Genomic DNA, 13555 nt, shown 5'->3' with positions numbered 1-13555 from the left:
ATATATATATATATATATATATATATATATATGCACACAAAGAAAGAATAATATTTCATGATGTCCCACAGATATCTCCTTTTAATATTCACAAAATTTAACTGTGTATGTTGTGTTGATCATTCTTTAAGTCAAACTCAAGCTTTGTTTCTTTTGAGGTGCATCCTCTGGTCCCCAGATTCAACCTCCTGTGTCCCACAATGCTCTGCTCATGATTCTAAGTACTGATCACTCCAGACTTATAACTGGCTTACTTTTCTGATTGTCTCTTAGATCACATGTTTCTTGATGAAAGGACAAGTTACTAATTTGTATTTCTCCTCAGTGATGAGTGCAGGTCTAGTCACCAGTCATCTCAGTTTGCCTAGGTCATAGGGGATTGTAGGACACTGAATTTTCAATGCTAAAACTAGAAAGTCCTGGGTTTGCCCAAGGCAAATTGATCACACAGCTTTTTGCACACAGTAGGTGCTCCATAAATGTTGACTGAGAAAATGGACTTAATTGTCCCATTCTATTACCAGGTCATAGACAATATCACTAACACAAAATAGTTGGGGGTAACACAATGTGCGCTTTTATCTCCAAAAAGGGCCGAGGAGTTGTGCTGTTGTATCCTGCTAAGTGAGGTGTGTGTGGGTCTCTCTGATGATTCACCACAGCACATTTTATAATCAGGCTGTGTTCACCCTGGCATTTCAGGACCAGGCATTTTCATTATGCAACTGAAGGATAACAGCAAAGGAGCAGTGAGAGATGCAAATGCTGTTTTAACATTCTGCACGGAAACATGGGCCAAGTCACTTTCCCACTGGGATGGTGATGTAGACAGCTGGAAAAAACGGACACTATTAGCCACTGGAGAGGAACATGCCTTTGATTCTGAAGAACATCCGAATGACTGCAGTTTATTTTTCAACATCAAAAAAAAATTTCAGTGCTCACACTGTTTAGAAATATTTTCTCTTATTTTTACTTCTGAATAATATATGTGGCTGCTTTGCTGTAGATCCAGGCCTGAGTTAGTTTTTGTATTTTTTTCCTAGAGATTTAAGTGCACACAATAGCGAGATAAGCTTTATGTTAATAAGTACCCTTAGTACAAATATTTTTTTGACAATAACTGAGTCCTAATTCATTAATAATGCAAAGTTGATGGGAACAAAGACCTAGGATCAAATATGAGATTTACAACAATGTCTTTTCTCTGTTTCCCAAATAAGCTATTCTAGGACAAATTATAACTTTCTCCAATACTTGCAAATTATATTTACCATTTTTCAGTAATTTATACTCCAGCATTAAATGCAGTGATATTAGCAATATTAGTAAAACCCAAGTATTAAATATTTTTCATTTATGCTATTGAGAGGTCCTGAAAGTTAAACAACAACTTCTGTTGTGTCATAGGACTGTGACCCAAATAAATGCTGTTGTTTGGGGTCCACAAGGAAAACAGGAGCACCCTTTTATAAATTATCCAGAGTTCTAATTTCTGACAATTTCAGATACTGGCTTCAGTAGAGACACACTCTTAGTTTAAAGCTTGTCAAAGTGTTCTGAATATTTGACTCTAGGAAGACAGTGGTACCATTTTCAAACCCACTTTTATAGAATTGTAAAATTAAATAGAAGATGGAGGAAGCTGACAATGTGGAGTGATTTCTATAACAAGAGGAATTAGTAAAAAGAAAGAGCAGAAAGGACTGTACAAGTACTGTTGTCTGATAACTTCATTTAAAAAGTAATCCATGGGTTGGCCGAGTGGCGCGGTGGATAAGAGCTGGCTTGGGATGCCAGAGAGCCCCAGTTCGGATCCCACATATGAGGGCCAGTGACACTGCCCTCCACAGCTAAGATGCTAAACAACAGCTCAACCTGGAGCTGGGCTGCTGTGAGTCGCCGGCGATGGCGTAGGCTGCAGCCACTGCTGCAGTGGGTTGCCATGGGCTACCGTGTGTAGCCAGCAGCCAGCGTGAGTGGCCAGCAGCCGCTGTGAGTGGCCAGCAGCCGCCCTGAGCGGCCGTCCAGAAGCCGGTGACTGATCTGCCTCGCCTGGGAAGAGCGCAATGATGGTGCCAATTTGGGCCAGTGAAGCAATGTCCTCCACAGCTAGACTGAAGAACAAAAGGACAGCAACTTTTCTGTTCCCCTTCCCCCAATTCCCCAGCACTGTTCCCATCTCCCAATTCCCCAATTAAAAAAGAAAAAAGTAATCCTGCCCCAAATATTTAAACTGAATCTCTTCAAGATACTGACTTAATAGCTCCCAGTTTACAGATAGGAAATACTGGGGATAGAGGTACAAACTAAGTAACACCATAAATACATGAGCAAACACATCTGGTACATGAGGTATTCTGTAAGACAGCTGGCCTCGACTCTTCCAAAGAAGGGGGAAAAGAAAAGGAATGAAGACTGCTGGAAATGAAAAGAGACTCCAAAAGTATAACAAACCAAATGCTATTGATTAACTGAATCCTGGATTTGGATGTCAAAGAGTTTTGAGGGAATTGGGGAATTTTGAAAAAAATAATAGATAGTTGATGATCTTACTGAAATACTGTTAATATTCTGAAGTGTAATCATGGTATTGTGGTTGTATCTGAGACTATCCTTACTTTTAGAAGATTCATGCTGAGATATTTAGGAATAGAGTGTTATTTTGTCTTTTGCTTACTTGAAAATTGCAAAACTGACAACCATTATTGAGTCTACATGAGAGGTATATGAATGTTCATTTTATTATTATTGTTTTCTACCATTTCAGTATTTTTTTTGAAAAAGTTAAAAATAATGAAAAGTTGGGGAAAAAAATGAGTCAGTTGTCAGGGCACACAGTGTTCAAGAGCTTTGCTGGATTTAGCCTAGGGTCAGTAATTGATTCAAAGTAATTGGGACTAACTGTGAGCTCTCATTGAGCTAAGGCATTCACATTCTTTTAAAAAAATAATTTTTAAAAATATATTTATCAATTACAGTTGCCATACATTATTATATTAATTTCTGGTATATAACGTAGTGATTAGACATTTTTATACCTTATGAAGTCATCACCCTGATAAATTTAGTACCCATCTGACACCATACATAGTTATTACAATATTATTTACTCTCTGCCCTGTGTTGTACTTTACATCCCTGTGACTATCTTCATAACTGGCATTTTGTACTTCTTAATCCCTTCACTCGTTTCATCTACCTCCTCATCCTCCTCCCATTTGTGATCATCAATTTGTTTTTTGTATCTACAAGTTTTTTTCTGTTTTGTTTGTTTATTTTGTAATTTAAATTCATTCCACATGCAAGTGAAGGGGTGCATATTATCTTTCTGAATTAGTGTTTTGGATTTCTTAGGATAAATACTCAGAAGTGGAATTGTTGGGTCATATGGTAATTCTATTCTTAATTTTTTGAGGAACCTCAATAGTATTTTCCATAGTGGCTGCACCAATTTACAGTCTTGCTAACAGTGCAGGAGTGTTCCCTTTTTGCCACATCCTTGCTAACACTTTTTTGTTGATTTATTGATGATGGCCATTCTGAAATGTGTGAGGTGATATCTCATTGTGGTTTTAATTTGTGTTTCCCTGATGATTAGTGATGCTGAGCATTTTTTCATATGTCTATTGTAAGGCACTCACATTCAATCTTCACAACACTGTATTATCATTATACGCTTTTTGCAACTGGAAAATGGGGGCTTAGAGAGCTGAAAAAACCTGCCATGCAGGTAAATGGTGGACATGAAATTCAAAATCAAATGTCAACTTCAGAATTGTTACTCTTAACCACGAGGCTTAATAGGGACATTGCCTATAGCCATGGTCTCCAAAGCGCGTGTTGCTTTGGTGGTGGAGGTGTGTGTAAGTCCGTGGGGGTACAGCAAGGTGATTCAGTGTGATTCAAGACAAAACATTAGAAGTTCTATTTCTATTTTGTAAATATAAAAACATAAGAGGAACTAAGCTTTCCTAATATTTAATCTATCTACAGATTTAATCAGTCCATATGGCGATGGCTATTTCTCAGTTATCCCATGGAAAGAGTAAAACTTCCAGAGTGAAAAAGGGCTCACAGTGGCACCTCCCTCTTTCCTCGTTAGCTTGCTCCTGGAGTAGTGAACTCTATCACAGCTCATATGTGCTGGAATGCATGTATGCATTAGATTAGATTATGTAGTTTTAACTAACTCATTAAATGGATGAGTGACTTCAAATGACTTTTGCAAAGAAAGTTTGAGTTTCTTTCATTTCAAACAGTGCAAGCACAAGTGAACAACAATAAAATGGCAGGCGTGATATTTCTCTTACTCTCAATACATCTGCAACAATACAAAGTAAAAATAAGAGTCTTTATCTCATTCTTCACGTTTCTAATTTTTGCATAAATTTTGCAAGGTACAGGATGTGCGTTGATTAGTTCAGTAATGCTTCTACATAATGTATGCATAGCTATAAATATATATCTATGATTCTGATAATTTGCTGATAAAGATGTGAGATCAAAACATTTTGGAGCCTGCTAGTCTATAGCACTGGGACTGATATATTTTGAATCAGTACTTAGCAAGCAAAAACTTTCAGTGAAATCCACTTAACGAGAAAAGGAAGGGTATTATGGTTTAGAAAAGATTCCAATACATTGGTTAAAAAAGGAAAAGGTTTGTCTCTAGTGTTCATTCATTAACACTTATGTGCCATCTAATAAGTCAGGTTTTATGCTACATTCTGGGGGAAACAAATATGGCCAGTATATAGTCACTTTCTTTGAAGTGTTCATAGATTTCCTTTCTAGGGGGGTAAATAGACAGGAACTCAATGCAATGGTCATGATGAAAAAGAGGGCTACGGGAGCAGTGATATCAATTTATCTGGAAATTTCCTTTCTGGGGAAAACCATATTCCTTCCCAAGCAAATAATGCTTTGCTATTTGTCCTTTGGTGGCCTCTGAACTCAGCCATGGGGATGATTAAGAAGCTGGATACTTAGTTATTTCTACCCAGAGGGATTAGAAATAAAAAAATGCATCATGGCCTCCTGTATTTTCACCTCTACAGGCAGTCTGATTTTGTCCATGCAGAAGCCATCACCTTTAGCCACTGCTCTAGTCTGCAGTGTCTCCTTTTGTGAAGGAAGACCTATATTTAAGTGACTCCCAGGGAATATGTGCTCCACAGCAGAGACTTGGTAAACAGTGCTGTGTATGTCCCAGGAGCTTAAGAGACATTTGGTGAGTGAATACCTACATGAACAGCATTGCTGATTATCTGCTAAAGGAAGTAAGATTTCAAAAATGATTGATTACCCACCAGCTAGTCTTCTGGACTTTCCTTTGGAGAGTAAAGAAGACATGGGCAAATTCTGCAGGCTTTCAAAACAAACAAACAAAAAAATGTACTTTTTCTTGACCTGATTATCCCCTAAGCAGGAGGGAAATCTCAAATGATCCTTTCCAATCCTCTAATTAGGATTCTACTCTCCCGTAGTCTCCAATGTCATTTCAGGTGTAATTTACACAGGTATGATGGAAGAGCCTTGGAGATCTCAAAGGCAATCTTGGCTTGAGGAAAAACCATGAGAATTTAACTAAAAATGGAATGAATCCCATCTTAAACAGTCTTTACACTCCTTATAAAGGCATACTCTTTCTTGTACCTTCACTTTGGTTTTTCTAAGCAAGTGACCTGTTAAATTCTGATTTGGGGAATTTTTGAAGTGTTATTATCTTTGTCTCCTATGTGGGTCCTTTGATGGGCATATCTGATCTTCTCCAAGACACTTTGCCCATGGCTGGCTGTCTACCTGAGGCCCAAAATACATCTACCCTGGACCTTTTATTTCCTTGGATGTTTCCTGGTGAGAAGTGAACTGTGAGAAGGCTGCCTGCTTTCCTCTTTCAGTCATGCTCTGACCAGGATTCGCTTCCCTAGATACCTGTTGTTGGTACCTGGCCGAATGCCCTATTTATTCATGATTCAGAAAGATTCCAATGTGCCTATTTCATCTGTACGAAAACACAATGTGACTGGATGTAAATAATATATACCATATCTTCAGAAAGAAGATGGTTAATATTTAAAGGGCTATACACTAAATAATACATATTGAGGGGGAACAACAATGTGAATATTTAATGGGCTGAAGGTCAGTTGTTAGCTTTGGAAAACAATCTGTTTAAAGAAACACAGGCAGCCTCATTTTTACCTCATGTACAAGGCCACTTTACTTGGTCAAGTTAAGGGAAATTCATGATACACAATACCATTTTTGCAAGCTGAGAGTTTAATAATCCAGTTTCGAAGACAGTAACCTCATCCAACTTTACTCTAGAGAAGAATGATCTTTTAGTGTAGCCCCAAGTCATTCAATTCACTGTGTGAACTTGCATTAGAATTCAAGTCATACCCACTCCTTCCGTGATCAAACACAGGCTGTGAATGTACCTGTTCACAACTCCTTTCACTCGCTTACAGTGAGTGAAAAAACACACACAGACAGTCTGGAGTATTTAAAGTCCCAAAGTCTCAGTGGGAATACTAATTTTCGTGATGTGGCCCAATATCTATAAATGCAATTTCCCTAGTATTCTTGAGGACGTAGGGGTTACTAATGCCATGTGACTCAATGAGGAAGCTGAACACACATGACATGCTGAATATACGTGCTTGATTTATGTTGAAGCCTGAACTCAAGTCCATTCTTCTGATATGGCTCTTCACATCCTATTCACTAGAACATCACTTTGCTATTGATGTTGAGTTTGTGAAAACTCTTCGGTGTTATTTTTCATGTGTCAGATTGTCCCTGCCTATAGAGTAATGTTTCAGTGGGTCCTGGGTGCTAAAGGAAATCACTTGTAACAGGCTTTCTTTCAGGAACCTTCTCAATAAGTCTTGGGGATAACAGCAGGGTCCTGTTACATGCAGTTTGTCAGTGAACTCAAAGCAGATTTTGGCCACACAACACATCCAGAACTCTGCTGAGTGTTTGAGTCACTGCACAGCCTAAAACCAGCCTCACGTTCTGGGCTTTCTCAGACAGTCCAAGGGAATTCAGTAACAAGTTCCAGTCTATTACCATGTGACGTATTTTTTCCCCTGTGGGATGGTACTTTTTGCATTGCTCCCCAAGGAGATAAACACACATATGTTTTGTAGGAAAAACTAAAAGGCTGAAAAAACTGGTTGGAAGTGAGAGAATCTTTGAAGGTTCAAAAAGACCATGCTTAGTTTTGTTGAGTTTCTTAGGGGATTGAGAATTGAATGAAAAATTTAAAGAGTCTGCATCCTCCCCGTGGGCTTCAGGTTTGGCGTTTCTTGGCTACATGACGACACTGTATTAAAGGCATGACCCTGACAAGACAGATGGGATCTGTTTCTTGCAAATCACTGGTCCTCAAAGTGGAACAAATATTGGAAACATCAGAAATATTTTCTTATGCTGCTCAGGTCAGATTTTTGCTGCCGATTTTAAGAAAACAACCACAAACTTTGAAATCTTCATATTTGTAGCTACTGTTCTGAGGGTGACTTATTCCCTAAGGTATTCTATTTTAGGCAAGTCAGGGTAGTAAGCATTGAAAGATGACACAGTTTAAAATCAAACTAATATTGAATTCACAGTGAAAGGAAAAAGACAGGAAGACATTTGATCTGTGGAAATGCAGATGAAATTAAAGTCTTACTTGGCACAGTGGGTACCTACATTGTGGCACTATTTACTTCTTGAAAATATAAATAATTTCAAGGAGTAATTTCTATCACTGAATCATGGCATTTAGAGGCTCAGCAGAGCTTTCATGGTCCAAAGCTTCTAGAGCATTCTTGACAGATATTCTCCTGGCCTCCATTTAAGCATTTCCAATGACAGATATCAATGTCTAATAAAGAGGACCAGGGATTTGCTGCCTGGTAAAGCAGGCCGCTTCCCTTCCCTCAGCAGTTCTGGGGTCTCCATGGACAAGGCTTGGCCACAAAGCATAAGCATATTCTTGTTCCTCCTCCTGCAGTTGGGATTAAGACCAAGCCCTCAATCTTTTCTCTTGACTTGCTTTGTTCCCTTGCAATCTATAGCTAGTTTCACGTGCCAAGAGTGGATTCTGTTTTTCTTGGCCCATCACCTGGGGAAGTCTCCTTTTGATCCTTTTCTGATCTTGAATCTATCTAGTTTTTGTTCTCTCGCTCTCTGCTCTTGGCCTTTGAGACTATCTTCCTCGGGTGCAAACTTTGGTCTCTGTCATTTTCAGACATCATTTTGGCTGTGTAGGTAGGTACAGACATCCCCAAGGAGCTTTCCCTCATCCAGAGCATGGATTTTAACCAGTGCTGATTTTAAACTAAGTTATTAGATATGCGATCTTCATAATGCCAGATAGGAAGACCTCAGATGTATTTTCAAGAAAGGAGAAGGGATTCACTATTTCTAGCAGTTATATAAGGCACATGGAAGCAGTTTGGATATTTAAAAACTGACCTCTGTTGCCACCATCATCTATTCCATCACTATGGAATGAAAACTTTTGGAAGTTCATTGTGGCTTGAAAAGCAGACCTCCCCCCCCCCACCCGGCCTTTTCCTCAATTTCCTGATGTAGCCAACAAGATCATGGCAGTGGCATGGACTGATCCCTTTGTATGGACTAACCTGGAAATTAGCACTAATTCAGGACACTCCCAGGTAATGCTTATATATTTAATAGCACAATTTTGCCAATGTGAAAAAAAAGCTTGACATTCTGAATATCCAGTTTTGCTGAAAAAAATTCTAATTCTTTGCCAACTATTACTTTAAATGTGCAACCCCTTCATAGGGTCTTTGACAATACTCAGAAAATCCATACAATCTCTGCTTTTACTTATGATTGACATAATGCAGTGATTCTGTTACCACCTGAAGTTATTCTTGTGTGTAACCACCTGAAGTTACTCTTAAAATATCGAAATCTCATCTTTAGGGAATGAAATCCAGCATGTCTGCTAATTAAAAAAAAATGGTAAGGAGGCATGCAAAGCATTGCATGTTGAGTACAATAATAGTTTAGGATTCATCATTTAGTTCCAAATGCTTGGGGCTATATTCTTCCAGACCAAAGCTAGAAATAGGTGTGCATTCTGGTCTCTTTCTCTGAAGCAACTGCAGCTCCTTGGAACTTACTAGGGAATGACAATTACTTGAGATTGATGTGATTGAGCAAGGCCTTCTTAAGAAAGATATTGCAAAAATGATTCCATCCAATAGCGAGTGCACCACAAGTATGTACACACATTGGAAAAGTAATTTAGTTGAAACACAGAAAAATATTCAGCAAGGGATGAATCAGATGACTCAGAAGGTGGAAATCAGATTTATCTAAATTCTACAGCCATTTAGGGTTGAGATGGGTTGCCCTAAATTTTTTATGGAATAGGCAACAAAAAGCATTTAAACCTCTCTTGGGCATGTGGGTTTTGATGTATACTTAATTACCTAGACTTGTGTAGTGTATAATAAATGCTATTTTTGCATCTACTGTGTTCTATTTATGATATAACACAATGTTCTGCCTTTTCCTTCATAGATTTAATTGAGAATTGCTTTACTTGCCAATGATTTTGGCCTAAGAAAGTTCAAAGAACAACAGAATGAGATACTAATCAATGCATTCAAGGATGTAAATCAGAGGACCCCAGGTTGCCTATAAACTCCAACTCAAACATGTAGTCTATACATTGGAAAGAGCAGAACATGATTTAGAACATGAGACCATTCCTTCTGTAGGTCTCAACTTCTTCTAGGGCTCCTTCCTCGACACCTGGAGTCACTTCGGACCTCACCAGTATGTGCTCACAAAGAACCTTCTGGTTTTTCTTGTCATAAAGATTTTTCCATTCATTGTGACTGTGGGTCTCCCAGACTGTAGGTGACATAGCGACAGGGCCTCTGTCCTTTGTGTTCACCACAACCTAAGAGATGAATGTCCCATCAGGCACAGTGGAACTCAATAGATGGCAAATGAATGAATGACCGAATACATAAATAAAGTAGAGGAGGCGGAGGGTAAACTTAAATTTTGGGTCTCCCAATTAAATTGTAAATGGAAATTAAATTCTAGATGCCTTTACTTGCAAAGTAAACTTATTACCATAGGGAGGGGTGTCTTTCTTATAAACCTCTCTATTTTATGAAGAAATGATTGCGTAGGGTCTACTTATGGGTAGTCAGTTCAACAAAACACACACACACACACACACACACACACACACTCACACACACACACATCTGTTTAGTGTCTACAACATACTGGGCACACAGTGATATATATGAGATGGTCTTGATGGTCCTGCTTACAGAGAACTTACTACCCAATCAAGGAAAGAGCCTTACACTTAAATAAGCATAATAAACGGCTCATTCATTTAAGGGTTGTTGGGCATGAGAAGTATAATCAATTTTTTTTTTTATTGAGGAGGAAGTGGGAATGAGGGAGGATCCAAGGAAGAACTGGAAGTTGAACTGGGCCTTAAAGGATGAATAGCATTCTGTAGGTAGAAGAGTTAAAAGAGCTTTTTTTGGTGGCGAGACCCCAAGTGGCAAAAGCTCATTGATATTTTCAACAGGGTAGAGAAGCAGAAGTGCCCAGTGCATGGAGATGTGTTTGCTTCAACTGTGACTTTGGCAAAGACAGAATTTCCCTACAAATTGGTTTCAAAAGGAGGAAAATACTGCCCCCCTCTCCCCCCAATTTTTTAAAATATTTAATAAAGCCTAGTAAGTTAATATATTTCTAGGGTACTCAGAGCTGGAAGTTCTTCATGAGTAAAGCTATCACCATGGGGACAGATGGCATAGGGTGACTAAAGTGCACTCTGTTTTGGAAATCAAGTTCTTACCCCTGTGATGTAAATTACCTTTTCTGGGAGCCATCTGGTTACCTTAAAGATTCAATTTACCCCATGGGGCACCAATGAGGGGTGCCATTTACTCCTCTTATGATTAGACTCTAGTGGCATAATAGTACTTGACTTTCATCTCTCCATCTTAGCTTCCAGTAATCTAAATGGATTCTCTTTGTCTCCTGGAAGTGCCAAAGATGTCAGAGATCCCCCATTTTAAAGTGGGAGAGGAACAACCTTGTAAAATGGCAGAATGGCCATCCTGGACAAGGAAGCAACGAAAGCCTAAAGCAACAATTTCCAAAAGAAATATAATGTAAGTCATAAGTGCAAACTACATATATAATTTTAAATTTTGTAGCAGTTGACATTAAAAAAGTGAAGTTAACTTTAATGATGTATTCTGTTTAACCCAATATATCTAAAATATTATTGTTTCAACATATAATGAATATGAAAAAAATACATTACTTTTGTACTAAGACTTCAAAATCCAGAGTGTATTTAACACTTGTAGCATATCTCAATTCAGTCTGTAGTATCTCCAAGTGCTCAGTGGTCACACCTGACTCGTGGCTGCCATACTGCATGGCATGGTTCTCAAACTCTGGTGTGGATTTTACACTGACGACACATCTCAGTTCTGTCTGCAGCACATTTCAAGCACTCAGCAGTCATGTGTGGCTTGTGGCTACCTTATTGAGAACACAGGTCTGAGATCCTTCCTGAGGACATCAGGAGTGAGGCCAGCGGTGTGAGAAGGGCTGAGTTATTTAGATGAGTTGAAGGCAGGCCATTAGCTTAACACTAGAGCATTCAGCATATCCTTCTTAATTCTTTGGGTATCTTGTATTTCAGATCAATGGAACTCATTTTCATCCATTTTCTTTGATGCCATTCTCCTGCCCTATGCTGCCTCCCCCTAATCAATTGCCAAAAGTGCACCAGGAAAGAACTGAGTTGAAATTAGGTTACATTTGAAGTCTGGCTGGGATCCAGTCTTTCTCTACAATTGTTTCCGTTTCTTTAAATAGGAACATGTTGCATTTAGCTTTGCAACATCTGCTGATATTTTGCCTATGTGGGAGAGACTGTTTGGCTTACATTTATTTATTTTTACTGAAGTATAACAATCATCCAGAAAAGTACACAAATCATATATTAACAATTTGACAAATTTCAACCAAGATACTCATGTAAAAACCAGACATTTGGCAGTTTTTGAAAGGAAAATAGGTATTTTAAAAGTTTTTCTTGGTTCTCACTCTTTTCACAAGACCCACTTTCTTGAAAATGAATTGCATCAAGTCACTGAGATACAGGGATTACAGGTTACCAACGAGCAGAGTGTCTTGTTGATTTTCTGTAATTTTGAGATTCTAGATTGCATATTGGCTCTGGGCATGTCAGTGTATTTTAAAGACAAAGTGATGTCAAAAAGTTGATACAAAAGAAAGTAAGTTCAAGGCAGCCAACATCACTCCTTTTCCATAGAGGAGTCCAGCCTCACCTGTAGGTGGTTAGAAACTGCCTTTCACGATGGCCACAAGGTGGCAGTGTTGTCCAATCTTTCTACTTTACACCCCGCAGTCTTCACAAAGAATAAAATTGTAGATTGTTCCCCTGCATATAAAACTGACAACTCTGTTATTTTAAACTTGAAACTGACAGTCTGTTATTTTAATGAGGTCTTCCAGAGTCAAGGTTAACCAAAGCTTTATTTCCCTACAAAACGTTAAGTCCATAGTTCTAGAAGGGGCCTGTGAAATTTTATGTTATTGATACTTTTTCTGTATAAGTTTTAAGATATTTTTTGACAAGTAAAGTTATGTGACAAATATAGACATATTTGTGTGTGTGTGTGTGTGTGTGTGTGTGTGTGTGTGTGTGTGTGTGTATAGTTTCCAAATTCTGCATTAAAAGGGTTCAAAATTTCTTCCAATAGGTCCTTTTGCTCTAAGTTACTTTCTGGAAAAAAAAAATCCTTTTCTACAGTTATCCATTTCTGCCTATTCTGAAGCAAAAGTATGTATTTGTAGCACTTCACTTTTCTAGCGTAATGAGTCGAAGGAAATTTAAAGCTATTATAATCCTATTAATATTCCAAAATTAAATCAAGTGTAGTAGTAGTTGATTATTTCTGTGAAAAAAACCTTAGATCCAGAATAGTAAAACTTAGAAAGGTTTTTCTTTTATAATAGGTACTTCTACAATGTGTGATGGTTAATGGCATTATAATTTACTTCCTTCCTTTGAAATGCCTTTTTATATTGATCAAGGAAGTATTTAAAATCAGTTGCTAACTGTGCCAATATTAAAAACATTAGCAACCACTTTTTCTCAGGTGATTTTGCTAACATTTTAGCAGCTTTTTACCTGCTCCCCAAAATAATTTTTAATATTTAGCAAATATTCCCGTCTGAAGTTATGAACGCAGATCCTGCAAATATTCCATCCCACTTCTACAGACTTGTTTACAGACTTGACTTTGAACGAATATTGTCATCAGTGACCCTTGTCATTGCCCAAAGGGCCTGTCCACAGAGAGACTTACGCTCAGGAAGAGACTCGATTTCTGAAAGTGGGCCTCAAATAAGTCAGTTATTATTCTTAGTGACAACAGCAATTCAATTCACAAGCATTTTAACGTGGACCTACTATGTATAAAGAACTGTGCGTTGT

At 38.2% G+C, this 13555-nt stretch overlaps 1 protein-coding gene across 1 annotated transcript in view; it reads right to left on the bottom strand.

The window, feature by feature from the left end:
* Positions 1–13555, bottom strand: part of GPC6 (glypican 6) — a 1102936-nt gene that overhangs the window by 26146 nt on the left and 1063235 nt on the right. The gene's annotated exons all lie outside the window — the stretch shown is intronic.

The sequence above is a fragment of the Hipposideros armiger genome, unplaced genomic scaffold (assembly GCF_001890085.2).
Source record: "Hipposideros armiger isolate ML-2016 unplaced genomic scaffold, ASM189008v1 scaffold_468, whole genome shotgun sequence".
In the NCBI taxonomy this organism is placed as follows: Eukaryota; Metazoa; Chordata; class Mammalia; order Chiroptera; family Hipposideridae; genus Hipposideros; species Hipposideros armiger.
The sequence above is the reverse complement of the archived record's forward strand: the minus strand, read 5'-3'. Positions and strand labels throughout refer to the sequence as shown.